The 20,048-nt window shown below is 35.1% G+C and overlaps 1 protein-coding gene across 1 annotated transcript in view; it reads left to right on the top strand.

Moving 5' to 3' along the window:
- Positions 1–252: 252 nt before the first annotated feature.
- The window catches only part of LOC123563445 (tachykinin-like peptides receptor 99D), a 357,242-nt gene continuing 337,446 nt past the window's right edge, over positions 253–20,048 (top strand). Inside the window, exon 1 of the mRNA XM_053531853.1 lies at positions 253–401. The gene's annotated coding sequence lies outside the window, so the exon portion shown is untranslated. The remainder of the gene's footprint in view (positions 402–20,048) is intronic.

Below are 20,048 nucleotides of genomic sequence, written 5' to 3'. Positions count from 1 at the left end.
TTAATGTTAATATTAACCTAATGATTTTACTTTTGTCCGAAAGGTAATATGTTATTATTAGTCGGAGGGTTTTACTTTGCCCGAAAATTCATGTTATTATAAACAAAAGAATATCGGCACGTGTTTGCAATGTGCGCTACTTTATTAAAATCGGAAGAAAACGTTAATCTTTTATCATACGACTATCTTTTGCACATTCTATAATAATTATTGTTTAGATAGGTAAACGCTTCCCACTTCTGCGTTAATCATAAACGCAATGCATTCTAAAGGAATAACTGGAGTCTATTTGTGTGACTTATCTTTCTTTAATTATTCATTTTCGTATGCCCGGAAACATGTGCAGCTTTTAAACATTTTTGTTTGATAGCAGAAAGGAAGGTGGACATTCTGATAATTCTGTAAGTCTTTTTTTATCATTTATCTTGAAGACTTTGCATCAAAATTATTGTTCAAATGAAATGTATTTGAATAACAAAGCTTGATTGAGACACTTCATTTTATTATGAAACAGTAGTTTTATTGGAATCAATAACCAACCAGTTTTACTTAAACATCAATTAGATATTTACTATTCATGTGATGGTCAAATACGATTGAGGTGTCCATTGAAGTAAGTAACATAGAAATACAAACTATTATTATTGGAATGTGATCTCAGGTTTATTTTGCATACATACTGAGACAATATTGATAAAACTTGGAAACTTGGAAACTATACTTGCATAAGTAGAAGATTTTACATTATCTGCCTTGCACATTGTCAGTTTAAGAATAAGGATTAATTTTTTCTTCGTGCTGGCAGTACTGTTCAATAGTACAACAATTCAAATACAAAATCAAAGATGCAGACAGGCCCAATCCACAAACGAAGTTAAACTGCTATAAAGGAATCAATTGGTCCGTGACAAAGACTTTCGCCGTTTGAAATAGATTCCAATAAAATTGCACGCACTTGATTGCATACATGACGTAATTTTTGGATAATCGGTTTAAGCATTGATGAGTTATGAGATTTAGACAAAAGTTGCATCTGGCATTATTAGTATATGAGCCGTGCCATGAGAAAACCAACATAGTGGGTATGCGACCAGCATGGATCCAGACCAGCCTGCGCATCCGCGCAGTCTGGTCAGGCTCCATGCTGTTCGCTTTTAAAGCCTATTGGAATTGTAGAAACTATAAGCGAACAGCATGGATCCTGACCAGACTGCGCGGATGCGCAGGCTGGTCTGGATCCATGCTGGTCGCAAAGCCACTATGTCTGTTTTCCCATGGCACGGCTCATATTTGTTTGATGCATGAAATGTCAAACATGATCACCATGTAGATATGTGCGATACATGCTTAATTTAAATGGAGCTATTACAGAGTTATGTGCCCTTTTAACCTATAGATTATAAATACTTCATTATTTGTTCTATGAACTTTGTGGCGCAAAGATCTTCCCATTTAAATGAATTCCAACGAAAATACATACACGAGAACAACGTGGAGTGTGGATATGCTTTGCATATTGAGTGTAAACTGAGATATGCTATTTTTACCTTAAACAACATTTCTTGTTTGTTTTTGATCTGATATATCCGTATTGGGATCTAATATTATCTCATTCAATTATAGGTCTCATTGATCTGAAAATTAACAAAATTTTATAAACTCCTTATGTGATAAACTTAACAGAAAGTCTTTGGAAAAGGTTGGAAATGGTTGTTTTCTGTGTTATTTCTACATTTCCACTGAAAGAACAAATGATTTTTTCCCGTTTGTTTGAAATGCGACTGAAACACATATGACAACTAGACTCGCGAGATCTCGCCATACTGAAATGTTCGAAAGTCGGACACAGATGTACATCAGAAAGAGATGCGGTAAAGCAGTTCTGGTGTACTCTAATCATGTAGTCTTCTGTTTCCATAGAAACTAGTAAATGTCAAGAAATGTCAAACGATAAAGTGCGAAATGCGAAACATCGAATGCTAGGTGTTTATTGCTAAGTGTGTAATCAAATAAAAAAGAAACTTAATGTATATGCATCCGTGGACAAGTGCATCCTCTTAATAGTCATTGGCCTTCATTACATAAGTATGTCTCTGTTAAAATCTTTTTTTCTCAACATATTAGAGTAAGCAGTTTCGTTCTCATTTTCCAGAAGTCGGTAGAACATGTTATTGCTTCAAAAAGCAGACTGCTAGAACATTGTATGTTTTCAAATATCTAAAATTCATTATCGTAAGTGATACAGATAATTAACCCATAAAGTTAAAGAATTTGACGACTAGCATTCATCGTTTGGCAATAGCAATTTGGCATTTAGCATTAAGTATTCGAGCATAAAGTAATTAGCATTTGGCAATAAACATTTGTCATTTAGCAGATAGCATGGCACACCTGCTTTCCATAATAATGTTGGTTAAACACATATTTGGACATGACTATTAGTTTTCATTCAGCGTTTGGGAAAGGGCATATGCTTACATGTAAATGCACTGAGCTCAGTCCATACTTTTAGATTTGAATGTCTGCAGCATTGTGAAACTAAAGTACAGAAAATGAACATTAATCTTAAGAAGTGGAGAAAATAAATAACTTCCCGTTTGTATCAACTGGTTTTGCAATAAAGATAATACTTGAAATTAATGAATATGGCAGCTACACACTCACTGCGTTTAAAGGTATATTTTGAAACATGCGACATTGTTGAACAAATGGGTTAAATTAAATACAGCTGACACATTTTAACCTATCTCTACCTTTAAAATAATAACCAAATATTACGAAAAGAAATCATAGAAGGCCATTTGAATGATGCATTTCTTTAATTGTAACTAAATGCACTATGGCTGTCCTACATATGGTTTTTAGCAACCTTGCACTCCTGTGCGTCTGGAAAATCTACCCTCTGCAAGCCTTGTCGGTACTGGTTTGTTTAGTCCGTGATGTCCAAATGTCCACATCCATACAAACACTGCTATGAGATTGCGGTTTGATGAGGCGGCATTCTGGAAGCGTGGTTTTTCTATTGGAATTTTATTCTTGTTGTTTCCCCAATAATTGCCAATATTTCATTTTCTTCCTAAAGTAAAGTAATTAAACATTTTAGGAAAATCTGATAACAGGCGTGAAATTTTATTTACTTTCAACACATGCCATTGATTGACGTAAATCAAAATCTCTCAATTAGTCAAAACATACCAAGGATGTAATCCAGTGCTTGTACGGTGTATGTTTGTTTGATAGATGCAGAAATTGTGTTGAATGATATCAGATTAAAGCCATCCAGAAACGATATAAAACATTTCACCTTTACAGTTTTCAAGATTTTCAGACCAATACTTATTGCAGGTTTAATTGACACGAGTAACAAAAATTAACAATTCCTAGTAATTGATAAAGGTACTTCACAGTAACACAATGAACGGCGTTTGACAATAGATTTATTATTTTTGGGGAACACTCAAGTCACCTCAGGACCACTCGCAGCATTCACTGACTGAAGAGTTGACTCGATTGTCACTCAGTTTGTGAATACAAAGCAAATCACTCTAAATAAAGGCGTGACCGTTTTGCTGTCGATGAGCTTAGATGAATATAGTCCTAATACACTTCGATACTTTGATTAGTCATGTTATTAAATCAGCAGACTGTATTAGTTGACTAAATCACATCAGCATAATTAAGGTTGCGTCAGATTACTTATTAATTAATAGAATATAGATAGTATAAAAACAAAGAAAAATATCAAAAATACAGCTATTCGCTGCAAGAACATTAAACCTCTTTTTTTACAAAAATGAATAAAACATAAATACCAAAGGATTCAAACGACCGTTCGATTTATTATACGATTTTTGTCTGTTGCATTAAACTTGTGAATGACTCTTACATAATGATAATGGATTTCTATTTTTGCAAGGATAACATAACACGGTGTATGCTTTGAAAGGTTCTATCTGGATATACGGAAAATCATTCTTACATGAAATTAGTGATAAATTGATACTGTTGTGTTTTTATTTCCATTAGCATACGATTATTATCCAACGAAAGAGTATCGTTTTTATATAGCTATGTTACATTGATTTCTGATTGATTTCCGTTAGAGTTTTGGTCTTGTCTTGCTTGTTTGTAAAATGTAGTAAAAATGCTGGATACGAAATAGACAAGCATTTATGCAAAATTAACTCTTTATATTGTTGCAGAGTACTCTTTGTATATGTAGAATGAATATAACGACAATTAAGCTGTTGAGTTTTTAGCTCAGGTGAGTTATTGTGATCGCTCGATGTCCGGCGTCTGTCGTCCGTCGTCTGTCTGTCTGTCTGTCGTCTGTCAACATTTAGCTTGTGCATGCTATAGAGGCTATATTTTTCAACTGAACTTCATGAAATTTGGTCGGAATAATAACCTTGACAAAATCTAGGCTGAGTTCGAAAATGGATTATCTGGGGTCAAAAACTAGGTCACTAGGTCAAATCAAAGAAAAACATTATGTATGCTATAGAGGCTGTATTTTTCAATTGATCTTCATGAAATTAAGTCAGAATGTTTGCCTTGATGAAATCTAAAAGGAGTTTGAATCTTGTTTATCTGGGATTAAAAGATAGGTCACTAGGTCAAATCAAAGAAAAATCTTGTGTATGCGGTAGAGGCTGTATTTTTCAATTGATCTTCATGAAATTAAGTCAGAATGTTTGCCTTGATGAAATCTAGGAGGAGTTTGAATATGGGTCATCTGGGGTCTACAAGTAGGCCACTAGGTCAAATCAAAGAAAAACCTTTTGTATGCGATAGAGGCTGTATTTTTCAATTGATCTTCATGTAATTTGGTCAGAATGATTGCCTTTAAAAAATCTTATTCTAATTTGAATATGGGTCATCTGGGATCAAAAAGTAGGTCACTAGGTCAAATCAAGGACAAACCTTGTGTATGCGATAGAGGCTGTATTTTTCAATTGATCTTCATGAAATTTAGTCAGAATGATTGCCTTGAAGAAATCCTGGTCGAGTTTGAATATGGGTCATCTGGGATCAAAAAGTAGGTCATTAGGTTAAATAAAAGAAAAACCTTGTGGATGCGATAGAGGCTGTATTTTTCAACTGCTCTTCATGAAATTAAGTCAGAATGATTGCCGTGATGAAATAGGTCGAGTTTGAATGTGGATCATCTGGGATCTAAAAGTAGGTCACTAGGTCAAATCGAAGAAAAACCTTGTGTATGCGATAGAGGCTGTATTTTTCAATTGATCTTTATGAAATTGGTCAGAATGATTGCCTTGAATGCCTTTAAACGCAAGAGACCACATTTTTGGTCCAATCCTAATGGAAATTGGCCAGAATATTTCTTTCCATTAAATCACTAAGTCAAACATGTTTACAGTGTTATGATGCGTTTCTCAGATGAGCGACCTAGGGCCATCTTGGCCCTCTTGTTTTATAACATTTTAAGTAAATAAACGCGCAGTCGAAACAAAGAAATTAAGCTTGTTAAATAGCTGGTTTATATCATAAACAACACATTTTAAAGAATCCAACAACAAAATAGTGAGATTGAATTATTTCAAGTTATTCTTTTAAATGAATAATTACAATGAATATATCTGGATACATAATAATAAAATCATTATACATATAATCATAATCTTTGGCAAAAGGGGGCACTCTTGTCCAGTCCATCACAGAAAGCAGGCGACCCCGGCTGAAGCGACCACGACAGAAGGCGATGAGGCTTGCACTCATCAAGAAGCTCCCAGAACGAGAACTGATAATGCCTTGGAGAGACGGGCAGTCGGGTCGAAGGAGCTGAGTTCGAAATAAAGAACCAGCCAAAAAGAACCAGTTGGACCAATGGAAGCTGACAGACTGGCATTGTAATAACCGTTGCTATATATTGATATGTGTTGTTTGGTTCTATGTAGCGATTCTTATAGGGGCACATATATAACGGAAGTTATATAGTGGCCTGGCAATGGTAAAGTCTAGTGTTTGTCTAGACTTTAAGATCTAGTGTTTGTCTAGACCTGGCAATGGATGAAGTCTAGTGTTTGTCTAGACTTTAAGATCTAGTGTTCGTCTAGACCTGGCAATGGTAAAGTCTAGTGTTCGTCTAGACTTTAAGATCTAGTGTTTGTCTAGATCTGGCAATGGTAAAGTCTAGTGTTTGTCTAGACTTTAAGATCTAGTGTTTGTCTAGATCTGGAAAAAGAACATGTAAAGTCTCGAGTTTGCCTAGTCTTCAGGGTCTAGTGTTTGACTAGACCTGACTATGGGTGATGTCTTGTGTTTGTTACGACTGAGGCCTAGTGTTTGTCTTGACCTGGCAGTAGCTTGGCAATGAATGAAGTCTAGTGTTTGTCTAGACTTTATGTTATAACTCCTGTTATAGCATGGCTGCTTGGGGTGTTGCCTAACAGCAGTCATATAGCATTCAAATGACAGACTGAACAAGATTACTCCAAAAATGCAGAACCCTTGGAACCTGGAGGTGGGGTGGATGGCGGTTAGAGCATGTAGCAAAGATAACGTCCGTTCGGTTCGAGATCCAGCGCACAAAGAAAGATGCTGGGGTGCGTATTTTAGAACGAGGCAAAAGCAGCCCTTGAAACATAGAAATATTCCCCGCTTATCGGAACGAGTCTCAATGTAATGCTGATAAGCCCAAATAAGGAGCAGGCTTCGTTATGCTGCCCACAGAGGCTCTTAAAGGGGAAATGACTCACTCTACAAAACATAGAAGAAGAAGGGGCTCGCAACGGGATATCATTGGCCTCTTTAAAACTCGGTTGAATATAACTATACACAACCTCCACTTTAAAGAAACCAACAACAAAATAGTGAGATTGAATATGATTATTATTTCAAGTTATTCTTTTAAATGAATAATTACAATGAATATATCTGGATACATAATAATAAAATCATTATACATATAATCATAATCTTTGGCAAAAGGGGGCACTCTTGTCCAGTCCATTACAGAAAGTAGGCGACCCCGGCTGAAGCGACCACGACAGAAGGCGATGAGGCTTGCACTCATCAAAAAGCTCCCAGAACGAAAACTGATAATGCTTTGGAGAGACGGGCAGTCGGGTCGAAGGAGCCGAGATCGAAATAAAGAACCAGCCAAAAAGAACCAGTTGGACCAATGGAAGCTGACAGACTGGCATTGTAATAACCGTTGCTATATATTGATATGTGTTGTTTGGTTGTATGTAGCGATTCTTATAGTGGGCACATATATAACAGAAGTTATATAGTGGCCAAAACGAGTGAAGTCTAGTGTTTGTCTAGACATGAACATGCGGACTAGTGCTTGTCTAGACTGGCAATGGACTGAATGAGAGCCCCCTTAATATTAAACTCCAGGGTTCTGCAGACTTTTGGTTATCACACCGTTAAGTGTTAAAATTGCATGGATTCATTTACAAAAAATATATCACATCAATGTAAAATTAAAGCTAATTCTTCTTGCAACATAATTTGTTCAATTATGTTAATATGAAAATTTTTTCAGTAGCCTTATAAATATTCTCCACAGAAGTTATGTTCTTTGTATACAGCAAAAGAGAAAGTATATTCAGTATCTTTTAATTACAGTATTAATTCAAAATTCCATGTCCATCCCTGGAAAACAGTTCATCTATATCGAAACCATCTTTAAGGATATATGTAAAGTTATTTGGAGTGTTTTTGATTTTGTTTCGGTATGAGAGAAGACATCCAAGAAATGAATCTCACATACTATATTGACCTAACATTGACATTGAAGAAGCACTACGAACTCTCGTGCTTCTTCCCTGTCCACTTACAGAAGCACTACAAACACTCGTAACTTCTGCCATATTTACAACTTCCTTCTTTGCTTTGTACTAAGACTAAAAGAACAGTATAGCCAGTACTGTCACTCACATTTCACACATAGCATTTTGCGCTTGATTCAGCAATGTTTGGTCAGTTCTGATATATCTTACGTAGCAATCTGATGACCATCTTCCTAGAGTTTTAATTAGATGGTCAGGAACACCAACTTTCGCCGCCGTTGTTGCTGCACCAATGCGAAAGCTGTGACCAGAATACAGCTCATGAGTTTTGCCCAGTTTCTTCAACAATTTCCTGATACTTTCCAGAAGGAACTCTCTTGATAGGACTGCACCCTAACTGTTGATGAATAATGGGTCATTTTCTTTAGCACCGCACTGCATTCTTAAAGACAAGTACTCCTTCATACATGTAACCGGACATGTTGAAGACTTGTTAGCTGTTAACGTTATTTTAACACCTGTTCTAAAAACATCAGCTTTCGAATTTTTCATATTTAAGACGAAACATTTATGGTCCTTCGAAAAAGTAATGTCACCAATTTTTTTTAAAGCGGTTGTTGTAATTGAGCTATCTCTCACAGTGAATTCACCACAGCGAAGAAAACCAAAGAAAGCCATGCAAAAAGCTGTAGCTAACATAAGACTGTCATACTGGCCAAGGTAACCTCTTTTTAAAGAAAGAATCATAGATGCCAGTATATCATGTGTTATGGGCAGTCGAACTTTAGAAATGTTACATTGAGATTTTTTCACTCCCCATAGGACGACTTGTAGTTGTTGTAGTTCACTTAAGTTTGACAGCGGAGTTTTAACGTTATACTTTAAATAATGATATCTTATACCAGATAAATTTTGATTGATAGTGTCGTATTTCAAACCCCTTTCTGTGCAGAAAGCTACAAAATAAATTAGAATTTGTTCATCAACCGAAGGTGGGACACAGCTACTACTTGACCAGAGTGAGTTCTGTTCCAAAAAGAATTTGTAAAGCTTGTAGGCAGATCTGTAAAGGCTCACTGTGCTTGATGCATGGGCTGCTTCCCACAAAAAGTTGACAGTCCTGTTCAGCCTAGATAAAGATCCTCCAGGTGTGGCACCTTTGTAGGGACTTTGTCTGCTTCTGGTGCTAACTGGCGGAAGCGTTGAATCTGAAATCGAGACAGACAATCACTTATTTTGTTGTTTTTACCTGAAATGTGCTTAGCATATATAACAAAGTTTCCTGTCGCAGCGCACCAGGTTAGTCTGCGCATCAGTTTCATAATAAATGTTGATTTACTGCGACCTTTCTGAATTATATTAACTGTTGCTTTGCTGTCGCAGTGAAACATAATTTGCTTTTTTGCCCATTGCTTTTGCCACAAGACAACACATACAACAATTGGAACAAGTTCCATGAAAGCAATAGACATGTCGTCATCTCCAAGTCTTGGAAGATCATCTGGCCAGGGTTCCGAAAACCACTTGCCCTGGTAATAGCCCCCATAACCACAGTTTCCGCTAGCATCTGTATATAAATCTATATCAGCTGATTCAGTTATGAAATCATCATAAAAGAATGATATTCCATTCCAGTTATCTAGAAACCGTATCCACATATCAATGTCGGTTAGGCAATCTTTGCTTAATTGTACATGATGGTGTAGTTCTTTCACAGATGAAGCAAGCCTTAACAAATATGACACGAAACTTCTTGGTTTTATTACTCTTGATGCGAAGTTCAGATGACCTAGAACACTCAGCAGTTTGCGTTTTGTAATAGAGTTCTTAGTGCATATTTCATTCAACATCTCTTTGATTCGAGTAACCTTTTCGGATGGCAGAGAAGCCTGCATTTTAACAGAGTCAAGAGTGATACCGAGAAATGCCATAGTTGTATCAGGTCCTAGGGTTTTATCTTGATGAATTGGTATAGACAAAGTTCCAAATATATGTGTAAGTAGAGCCATGTTTCTGTTTCCATCTTCAGTCTTGGGAATAATTGATAAAAAGTCATCCAACAAATAAAGCAAATGAGGAAGATTATAGTTTGTTGTCGCTGTATAATGAATTGCCTCGGATAACCATGTGGAAATTTTGGGACTACTCCTTGATCCAAAACACAGTCTTTTAAAAAAGTAGTACTGATTGTTCCAGTGAATACCATGATATGGCCACAGATCTGGCCGGATTGGCACTAACTTAAATGCGTCAACTATGTCTGTTTTACACATTAAAGCACCTTGTCCGCATTGTTTGATAGTTGCTATAGCATCATCTACTCTGACATATGAAAGTGAATATTCTTCCTTGTTTATTAAACTATTTATTCTTGCATGCTCAGACTTGTTGTGTGGTGCACTAAAGTCGACTATCAGTCTTAACTTTTTGGAATATTTACTTTCAACAATACCTAATGGGTTAATACGAAAAACTTCAAATGATGGTCTATCAAAGGGTCCATGTAAGTATCCTTTTTGTAATTCCAATCGGAGAAGTTCTGACACTTCCTCAGGATGTTTCACTGCTGACTGAAGAGTTTTACAGTGATAGCTTGTATTTGGAAGTTCGCTAATTCCTGTGTCAAAACCATTTCGAAACCCTTGAATAAGTTGCGAAACAAAATTTCTGCTTGGATGTGAAAAGAGTTCTTTTTCTAAATTTGTTAAGTTAATTGAAGTAGTTGCTGATAACTGTTTATCTGTATGGTCTGCAGTAAGTCATTGTTTTTTCGTATTGTTGGTAGGTTGTTTAGTACTGGATTTATTCCTGTCACAGACTTATGCAGGATGATCTCCTTTGCACACATCACATATGTGTACAATGTTTGAATTTGTGTGTAGTGAACTGCAGCCACTTAAGTTAAAGTTATTACAGATCTCCTTTCCATTGTGAAATTTTCTCTGCCGCCCCTGCCCGTCAATCATAGAACGGTTATAAGCTGTCGGACTGTAAGGTTTCGGAAACTTATCTCGATTTACAGCTCCCATCGAGCTGTCTCTCGTATTCCTATGAGTGTAGCTATAGGCATTTAACGGACAGAATGTTGCAGAGTGGTCGGTATTCTGGCATGTATCACATGCTTGAGTCCGTAAACCAGAAAATGTCATCATGTAAAGTTTTGTGTCGCAAGACGACCAGTCTACAGGCATATTTTGTAGCTCGTATTGTTCAGCCTTTCGTGAAAATGCATTGTGGTAATTGTAGAAATGGTTACCACCATACTGCCTATACATCCCGTCTATCAAGTCGCAGTATGCATCCAATTCCTTACGACGGTGGGGCTGTACTTCGCAGATGACTTTCTTTTATCTGGAAAATGCGGTCCTGAAGTCATGGATGTTTAGAGTCTTCTGTAGTCTAACATCACCGGCACGCACAACAATTTGGTCACCGTTTTTGTCCAGAATCTGTGTTTCTGTGTTGGTCTCCATGCCTGGTATAATGAGCAAAGCAAGATTTATATGTTTGTGAGCTAGAATCTCATTTCGTAATTTACTCGGTATAATATCCACGTGGGGCAATTCGTCAACTGGTCTGCGGATACCCACACCTGGAACTACCGGTGAAATTCCTGAAGCGCCGGCCGAAATTTCTCGTTCTTGTTCCCAGTCCGGGAAATGCGTTTGCACAGGTTTGCTCGTGGAACTGCTTATCTTATTAGAAAGTTCCGCCAACGTACCTTGTAAAACTCTCAACTCAATGTTAATTCTCTCGATTTCGGTCGTTTTCGAGGATGTACTTCCTTTTTCATGGGCGCCGCCATTGTTGCTGGTGACGTCATCAATAACTGTGTATTGTTGCCTCGTTTCCATAACACTGTTTTCGTTTAATTGTTTATACAACTGCAACAAAGTTTTATGCGGCGTATTACCGGGCAAAACAATACCCTGATCCTTAATTCATTTTTAAGCTGTGTTATAGTCCAATTAGCCGGATTTGTATCATCCAAAGGCGCGCTATTTCTCCGTGATTGCCGACTTCTTTGTTCTTCTGTCGGAACAGAAACTTCTCGTCTTCGCGTTTGCCTAACTGTATTACCGTTACTGCTATTTGACAATGTTCTGCCTCGTTGTTTTGGCATTTTATTTATCTAGTTATAATCCTTTATTAATTATCGAAAATTGAATATCCCTTTTTCTAGCAAAGTATTAGAGCATGTAGCAAAGATAACGTCCGTTCGGTTCGAGATCCAGCGCACAAAGAAAGATGCTGGGGTGCGTATTTTAGAACGAGGCAAAAGCAGCCCTTAAAACAAAGAAATATTCCCCGCTTATCGGAACGAGGCTCAATGTAATGCTGATAAGCCCAAATAAGGAGCAGGCTTCGTTATGCTGCCCACAGAGGCTCTTGAAGGGGAAATGACTCACTCTACTAAACATAGAAGAAGAAGGGGCTCGCAACGGGATATCATTGGCCTCTTTAAAACTCGGTTGAATATAACTATACACAACCTCCACGTAATTATTGAATAAGGTTATATATATTTCATATTCAAGAATTGATTTCTTTTGTACGCAGTTCGCTTAATATGCTGACCTGTAACCAGTAAGAGCAAAGTCAACAAACACTTGCCTCTTTTCTGAAGTAATGCGTTATTCACTCACAGGATTTGAGTCATTATCTAGAGCAGAAGTATTAATTTATTTGGAAAATTGTGCGTTTGCGCCAAGGCAATGTGTTCACCTGCGGTCATTGCAATCGTTCATAGTTCTGTTGATTAACACGTGTGAAATCATCGATGAAATCAAACTTACATTGGCATTGGTCTGTAAGATTCCATTTAATGTTGCTTGTGTGCCATTAAGTATCACAACTATGCAATGTTTGTTGACGTCTCGTTTGTTTTGATTAATAACCATGCCCAGATAGTGAAAAAACATGTAATGAAATCATTTACTGTTGAACAGCTGTTTGCATCACATAGATATGCAATTTGCAAGGAAATTGACATGTCATAATGCCCAGACAAAGAATCTGTCCTCTAGAATATTCTCTTTTTAAGTCGGTAAACAAATGCCACGTGTACGATCAATTACTACAAAGTACGTAAATAAATCGCATTTATAATGGTAACAGACAATACTGAATAGAACTGGGTGTGTTGTTAAACGCTTTACAGAATTGTCAATAAGCTCATATATCATATGGTATTAACACATTAAGAATAAACACCAGTACAAACTGGATATAAACCTAAAAGGCACGTTAAATCAAATTTTATCTACAAGTTTCTGCTTTCAATATTTTATTCTTTCTGACTATATTTTATATGCAAAAAACGACTAGTAGGATTTTCTTTTCAAGGCAATTTAGATAGCTTCATCAACATCAAATCTGTTTGAGAAACATATATAGAGTTTTAGGACGTTTTCAATTTAAAATATCTATGAATATGTATTAGTTAATCACACATATTTGTAAGAGTTTTCTGCACAAACTTGATTGGGTACTGTCGAACAAACCTAAAGGGCCTTGACTTTGCAATGAAGTATAATGTCTTTATTTTGTTCTTAGCGAAAATCCATCTTCAAGAAAGATCAAAAACATTAATTTTGCTACGTAATGCAAGAATTGAAATGTTTTATCTTAAGTAGCTTGTGATTTACTACAGGAAGTAAACAGATTTGATTGCAACAATACAAAATCTAAAAAGTCCTATTATCTAGATTGCATTGCATGCACAGTCTGTCAGCTGTCAATTGTAACTTAATGTACATGTCATAAAACTTTTATGATACAGCATGAAATAAAAGTGCGGTATACGGTAGAAGACTAAGGAATATAAAGAAGGGTTGAGATTTCAAATCGTATGCCTCTGTGCCAGTATGACTTCCTATTATAGATCAGATCCGTTATCTCGCCACACAAAATTTCCATACTTTGGATTTAAGAACGCGCACGGCAATATATTTGGAAATAACTCGAAATATTCTAAATTCCGATACCGCAGACGACACACATACCCGTACCAGTATGTAATTGCAAACCCACTATAAATGAAACAACAACTATTGATCGTTTTTAAATAATTGTCGGATCTATTGTCTTTTAGATAAAATTTGTATTCGTTTATAAAGATACCGAGTAAATGGAATAGGCAGTACAGTTTTCATACATTACAGGATAATCCGTCACTGTATCACATAAGTAGTCATCATGTTTTGTTACTACAAGTACCTAATTAGCAGGGTCGGTAGTACCCTTCGGCCATGAAATAACAAATAGAAAATTGGTGGCAGTTGGGTGGTATTACTTTTTTAAATTGACATTGAAGCGTACAGTTACTTTGTATTTAATATTCTGTAGTATGTTGTATCAAAGCAGTGTGCCGAGTGACTAGCGAAAAATAAATAAAATGTTAATAAAATAAGGTTGTTATGATACAAGCTTGATCTGGGATGCTGTATCCAGTTTGAGTTAATTTTGTTGAATTGTATCCAACGAGGCGCGCCAAAAGTCCACGAAAAGAGTAAACAACATCTCAGTTCTAGCCACTGTTCTTATGACATTTTACCTTCTTTTTATTGTTGTTTTGTGATCGAACGAAATTCTCTGCCTGTTCCTACGTACTTGTGAAATACAAGCTGTGTTAGTTTTATTGGTGGTCACATGATGAATATAGCGGAAATACATTTTTCACGAGTGAAAAACTTATGAAAATTTAAATACAATGGGCTAAATATTAACAGAAACGGACCTTTGTTGTTCTTTGGATAAGAAAAAATGAACTAAGTCTGAGTCATCTCTTAAATGGTTGAGTGAACATCCTGATAAACGTTCAGCAAAATCAGTTATGTCATCACCAGCGACTGTTCAATCTCCAAACGGCAGTTTTCTGTCACCGAGTCCAACATATCCGGGAAACTGGTATCCTGTATCACAGCAGTTTATTCCACAAGCGCCTGCAAATAATGCAAATGCTCCCCAACAAATTAATCGAACTGGACAAAACTTTATTCCGATGATTCTGGAAACGCTTGAGGTAATGGATAGTAAGTTACAAAAGTTAGACCCAACTGAAGGTCAAATAAAAGATATGTAACATAATTTAACGCAAATGAACAGTAGAGTGTAATCGTTAGAAAGTCAGGTTCGAGACTCTAATAAAAATACGGAGGTGGAGGCTAGTAGACATTTTGATAGTCAATCATGTGATGAAATTATACAGAAACAGGTAGAATTGACAACTTTCTGAAAGCCGAAATATCCCACAGTGAAAGATTTTAAAAGCATGAAAGCGATGAACGATCGCCCCTCTGAAAACATTGTGGATCTGTTGAGGAGCGAAAGAACGAAGATTGTGTCACATTTATTTACGGATTCTGTGAAAATTCCTTGGGTATGGAGGATGCCACAACATCCATCAAAATTAGTCGTGCACATCGCGTAAGTGTTTAAGATGGTGAAGAACTAGACCAATAGTTGCAAAATTCAATTATTTTCAGGATACGTTGGATATCAAGCGAAATGCACATGCTAAACGCGATACAACGAGCGTTAAGATCAGTGATCAATATCCATAAGTGATCCAGGATCGGAGAAAATAATTCCTGAATAAATTCTAAAGTATGATAAACTAATCATTTAAGGTCAGTTGTTCGCACTAGGAAATCCCTCAGGCTAAGGAGTCGATAAGAAGAGGCTACAAATTTTATCCTGGAATGTTCAAGGGCTAGAAAATAAACTGAATGATAATGACTTTCTTCAATTCATTTACAGGTACGATGTGATATCTTTAACTGCAACCTGGTGTTCTAAACTTTCGAATGTAAAAGTGACGCTTTTTTAAATAATTTTCATTTCAAAAGCCGAAAAGCAAAACGTTTTAGCGGTGGTTTTATTATTTACTGTAAAGTGAGGTATTTCAATAAAATTGAACTGATCAGCAGTAATGATAATGGTATTATATGGATTAAGCTTAGAAAGGAGTAAAAGTTAATGGTTTGTTTTCTGCACCTGTTATATACGACCCGAGGACTCAGGAGAGTATAGAAACATTACAACTCTTTATGATTATGACTTCTTTGAACAGCTTAACAATGATATACTTCAAAACTTAACACGCACACATAACATATATACATATGTAGATACATACTTCTGAATAAATCAGTGATCAGAGGGAGAAAAGAAACAACATTTTAAACAACGCATTTGTGACCATTATAACCAAAACTGGCGTGCTTCTGTCCAGTCTATGTCTAAGTTAGAATATTATAGTAAATTCCAAATAGAGTTTTATTATGAAAAAATATATTGAAGTTGTTACAAATAATGGATTAAGAAAAGAACTGAGTTGTTTCAGATTAAGCTCTGACAAGCTGGAAATTGAAGTAGGTAGACTCTCTAGTACTGTTAGAAATGAAAGAATATGTAAAATGTGTATTTATAATTGTATTGAATCAGAATTGCACTTCCTTCTTTGTTTTCCTCTTCATGATGATATACGTAGAAAGTATTTTGGAAATATATCTCGGCCAACGTTACAAAAATTTGTAAATATACTCTCTTCTGCATACAAAATATCAAGCTGTATTTATGTTAATTGGCCAAAGGCATTGATTTGCTGATTTGCCAAATAAAACTTAAAACATTTTTTTCAGTCCCATAAAGTATTCATGTGTACGCTCATAATGTACTTTGAATTTTATGTTATAGTGTTTTATTTTTGAAATTCCCAAAATTAGACTTATTACGCATTTATTTTCGGTCTTAAGGTATTCTGCACGTGTGGAAAAATGTTGTTACATAATGTAGAATTTTATTGAACTATCATTATATCAGAAAAAAATTCAGCCAATAAATAACATAGGGTCATGATGACATGTTCGTGTATAGAAAAATATCTACAATGTACATTTTAATGAAACTTTACATTGTTCTTGGGTGATATATCTTAAATAATGATAAGTTAAACGTGAAAGGTAAGTCTGCTTTATGTTTTACAATTTGTCAAATGTTAGTACAAGTCCTTACATTGCTGTTCACTTAATATTTTACAATTCGTCAACTATTAGCAAAAGTCCTTACATTTGCTGTTAACTTAATATTTTACAATTCGTCAAATATTAGTACAAGTCCTTACATTGCTGTTCACTTAATATTTTACAATTCGTCAAATATTAGTACAAGTCCTTACATTGCTGTTCACTTAATATTTCACAATTCGTCAAATATTAGTACAAGTCATTACATTGCTGTTTACTTAATATTTTACACGTAATATTTTACAATTCGTCAAATATTAGTACAAGTCCTTACATTGCTGTTTACTTAATATTTTACACGTAATATTTTACAATTCGTCAAATATTAGAACGATTCCTTACATTCTAAATCTCATATGCAGTGAAAAATATTGAATAAACGTGTATAATTGCAAATAAATGATAGCAGATATAAAATACTCAATACAAGGGTAATGCTGCGTTATTTACAAACTATGGAGCAAAATGCAGTGCTGTTGTATATTGTAATATTGTACCCTAATGGCTGCTGAGATAGTTATCGAAGCGATGGAATCTAACGTAATATATGGTTACATTGAAAGCATCAATACAGCATGCCATATTATTCTAAACTATGTTTACGATCTGCACTTTTTGCATTTTAGATTGTTAACTTAATTATGTTTCCAGACACTAATCATCGATGATTTATTTGACTATTCAAGTGCGCTTGGGAAGTGGAAAGTGTTTATGAGTTACTGAATAATGCTAGCGGGCATATGTTCCAGTACTGAATTAAAAATAGTGAGGATCCGAAGATTTTACATTGAGCGAAATGGAAAGGTTAGGAAAGCGGTACGTTTTACATCACAATGATATAGTAATAATAAGATCTCAAGCTACAGTTATTACCATTAATCAGCTGATCAGTTATTCCTTGAGTATTCAAGACCTAAAAGCCAGTGGTTGCATTAAAAGTATCAGAGTGAAGACAGATTAAGATCGGAATTTCAGGGCAGATATACTTAATCTGCAGTACTAAATAAAATATTTAAATGTTTTCACGTGTCTTAATTACAGGCATCATTACCAGTTACATAAAACTGCATTTCTTTCTAAGAATTAAGTTTAGCAGGAATGATATATCGTTTGATCTAGTAACCAGTATCAAACGACTTGGTTTCTTGTCTGTTGATCACGGGAGTTTAAAACCTACTGGCGGCATAAAAGAATGAAAATATTATTACCTACTTGAAGGTTTTGTATTTATATCTAGTTTAGATCTTTTCCATAAACATAGCATGGCAGACTGTTAAATCGATAACATGTAAAATACCATTTAGATTAAAATACAGTAGGTATGTGTTTAAATTTCTAAAACAATAATTTTTCCTAAAATGGTAAATACTTAGTATTTTTCGAAAGACAGTATTTTGGAAGTTTGTTTCTTATCAAATATCTAATATTTAATTTCTTGTATAATGATTTAGTACTGAAAGAAAGAAAATAAAATGATATTCAGTAAGAATATTCAGTTTCAAGATATATTGAACAAACAGTATCCTGAAAATAATCTCATCTAAAAACATGGAATGGGTCAAAACACTATGACAACGAGCTATTAAATCGTCATACGACATAAGAAGTGTGATATTATTTACATTTCAATAACATTCCAAAATAAGAAATATATTCATTTGACATAGTCTCTTTTCATGTACCCATTCATTTAGTTGTAAAGATGTGAGCTTATCTGATATATGTAGACAATATTTTGGCAATGTACTCTCAATGCTGTATGAAAGTTTTCACTGTTTTTCCAAAAGTAATATCTCTATCAATAATATTTGCTTCACAGTTTTCTGACATGTCAGAAAGATATGTTATGATCTTTATAAAAATACTGAGGTAGCAGACCAAAACTCTGATAACAAAATAGAATAAATTACAAAATATGGACGGTGATCTTTATCAGAAGGACAAAATAGAACAAAATGTGACCCACAACATAAGTAAGATAAGACAACTTACAATCGCTGTCAGTCCTTAAGTTGGCAGTCATGGTAAATTCTATCTTTTTAAAATAAATTCTATCTTTTTAAAATAATACAGATGTACAGAATTATTCACCTGGTAAATTATTTTAGACCATCACAATAAAAAGATAAATTATGTGAAATTGCTAATTATGTATATTAGTGAAAATGCCTAATATCATACATTTCTAACGTATTTACGGTAAGTTTTGCTCTATCTAACCGAGCATGCATCATTTTCATTTTTGTCGTGTTGAGAAACTAGCGGAGTTTCAAATTTTTTATTGTGGTACAATAAAAGCTGAAAATGAGATCATATATACGTTGCAGCAGATCCTGCGTCATAGAAATAGGGTGTACTCACATTGATTTATTCCGAGAAATTGCTCAGAACTGTTTAATTGATAAAATATTCTGTCTTGATTATATTTACAGAAATATGCAGTCATTCTGAACATTTACTGCTGTCAATAGATTTTATGGGAACGGAAGTTCGTATACTAATGAAAACCGACAATTGTTCAGAGTAATTATGAAATATTATTCTATACCTATTTTATCTATCCAATCGCGAACGTTCATTTGCAACACGTGACCGTACAATATAATAGGGTTATTATAAAAGTAGATTGATCTTGGACTTTGTATTCGGCTCGAGTGGATTTTGCCAGATCGGATCTCACGAGGAGCGCAAGCTACTGTTATAATGACCCTTTTATTATATACCTTTACCATTTTGATTCTTGTTTTGTCTTTGAACGAAATCTCAATATTTATCGATATTAAATGGAACTTAATGAAGTTTTTATGTGCGCTATTTATAGAAAAATGTCGGGTCAAGCATATTTATGAAAATAGTCCGGCAGCATACAATACGGAAGGTACAATACGGAGTTTAAATGGTACAATACGGAATTTTTGTCTGTCCGTTCATATTTAATGAAATACAACCCAATTGTTTACAGAATTTATATAGGTATATAATAAATTACGATATTTGGATGCACGTGCATACAAAAATCCTGTATTTTCTGTATTTGGACGCACGCGCGTACAAAAAATCCTGTATTTTCTGTATTTGGACGGTTCAGCAGTCCCATGTTAAACATACGATAAGGCCCGAAACGCGTGAAAATGTTCCGAATGTAAATTGGATGAAGTAGGCGCTCTATGTACAGAGTTTGATTATGTGTCTTGAAATCTGGAATTAATTTGAGATTTTTTTTGTTTACAACACACAAAAACGATTCAAGGGATAACAA

Source organism: Mercenaria mercenaria, chromosome 2, assembly GCF_021730395.1.
Source record: "Mercenaria mercenaria strain notata chromosome 2, MADL_Memer_1, whole genome shotgun sequence".
In the NCBI taxonomy this organism is placed as follows: domain Eukaryota; kingdom Metazoa; phylum Mollusca; class Bivalvia; order Venerida; family Veneridae; genus Mercenaria; species Mercenaria mercenaria.
Note: the sequence above shows the minus strand (reverse complement) of the source record. Positions and strands in the feature narration are given on the sequence as shown.